The following is a 1838-nucleotide window of genomic DNA, read 5'->3' as shown; positions in this document are numbered from 1 at the left end:
AGACTAAAATGACTCGAACATCTATTCAAACCATCATGAGTGGTTCGCTTTACCTATTAAGCTATAGCCTTTGGTTGCGGGTTTAGGGATTGCACCTAAATATTATGGTCATGAGCCATCTATGTTACTATTACATCAACCCACATTTATAGATAAGAAATAGGTGACTCGAACACCTGACCTTTCGCGTGTAAAGCGACAGCTCTACCAACTGAGCTAATTTCTTTCAACCCAAGGGAGATTTGAACTCCCGCACTAACAGTGAAAATGTTATGTCTTAACCAAACTTGACCATTGGGTCTTTATTTTATAGCCCAGTGCAAGTATCGCACTTGCTTCTACCGATTACAAAACGGTTGCATTACTTTTATGCTAACCAGGCTAAATTTAATTTTTATGATATGTGAAATATTTAGTATTTTAATAATTAGTACTTTATGTCTAAAAATTTTAAGATTAGTACAACTAAAGCCTATTAATCATTATACCCACTACAGGAAGGGGGCTATAACAATTATACTCGTAGTGTTCTACTACGTTTAAAAGTATCCTAAAGTAAGCTTCGCGCTTAAATGCTTTCAGCACTTATCTTTAACTGACGTAGCCTTCCTGCCATGCCTATGTGAACAATTTACTTAAGTATAAGTAAATGATATATTATATAATATATAATATATAGCATAAACAACAGGTAAACCATAGGTCAATATACCCAACTCCTTTCGTACGAAGGGGCTATCTTTATTCTACTTTAATTCCCTCTAGAAGATAGAAACCATACTGTCTCACGACGTATTAAACCCAGCTCATGTAGCTCTTTAATCGACGAACAGTCGAACCCTTCATGATTTTTGCATTCATGTGGATGAGCTAAGCCGACATCGAGGTGCCAAACCGCGCACTCAATTTGTACTCTCTTGCGCAATTAGCCTGTTCAATTTATGTTATCATAAAAGGTTTTTCCTTTTATTTCCACTTTTCTCAAAATGGTTCAGACTATTTCATCATCTTTATTAACTATTTAAAAGGGGGTGATATAAAAAAAAGTTAATTAAGTACCACTTACTCAACCTTTAACTCCAAAAGATCCAATACGGGATTTAGAATTTAATTTAGTATATTGTAAATTAGGTTTATAATTACCTCTTATTACAGATGAAGGATAACCTTTAATAGAAGAATAGGCATTAACTAAATTACCACTATATCTAACTTTATGTTGAGATCTTGAAGCAGTATAACGTCTAGTTAATCTACCTGCAGCTTCTATTCTAACACCTGATACTCTTTTATATTTAATATCATTTAATACTATTTTTTTAAGATACTCTGAACTTGTTTTATTTTGCTCCATTAAATTATTAAGTAAATTATTAGTAGTATCTAAATTATTTACAGTAAATAAATTATCTAAATCAAAGAAATATTTAGATCTTTCATTTAATTTAATTTTTTTAATTTTTGCTTTTCTTACTAAAGCTTTAAGATATCTTAATAGTTTTCTTTTTTTTCTTAATTTTAATACTAAAGGTTGTGTAAAAATATCACTATTAAAATAAAAGTATTTTAAATTAATAATATTAAATTCTACATTTTTTTTATATATTTTTCTTATTAAATTAATTAAACCTTGTAAATATGAATTTTCAAATTTAGCTTTATTAATATAAAGTAATTGTTTATAATACATATAGTATTTTAGTCTACTAAAAGATTTTTTTATAAATCTTTTATAGTAAGAATTTTGTATTGAATATACTTTTGAACTATAATTAGGTAAAACATTTGTTAATATTTTACTTTTTTCTTGTTGTTTATTTAATATATTCAATCCTATA

At 28.3% G+C, this 1838-nt stretch overlaps 3 non-coding genes across 3 annotated transcripts; all 3 read right to left on the bottom strand.

Annotated features, from left to right (window-relative positions):
* Positions 1-153: 153 nt before the first annotated feature.
* On the bottom strand, positions 154-226 carry ACLA_064610. Its single transcript has one exon. It is a non-coding gene; the product is annotated as a tRNA-Val (tRNA).
* Position 227: 1 nt separating this feature from the next.
* ACLA_064600 lies at positions 228-301 on the bottom strand. The gene has a single exon. It is a non-coding gene; the product is annotated as a tRNA-Glu (tRNA).
* A 10-nt stretch (positions 302-311) lies between these two features.
* Positions 312-382, bottom strand: ACLA_064590. The gene has a single exon. It is a non-coding gene; the product is annotated as a tRNA-Thr (tRNA).
* Between the last annotated feature and the right edge of the window lie 1456 nt (positions 383-1838).

Source organism: Aspergillus clavatus, genomic scaffold (assembly GCF_000002715.2).
Source record: "Aspergillus clavatus NRRL 1 1099423829770 genomic scaffold, whole genome shotgun sequence".
In the NCBI taxonomy this organism is placed as follows: domain Eukaryota; kingdom Fungi; phylum Ascomycota; class Eurotiomycetes; order Eurotiales; family Aspergillaceae; genus Aspergillus; species Aspergillus clavatus.
Note: the sequence above shows the minus strand (reverse complement) of the source record. Positions and strands in the feature narration are given on the sequence as shown.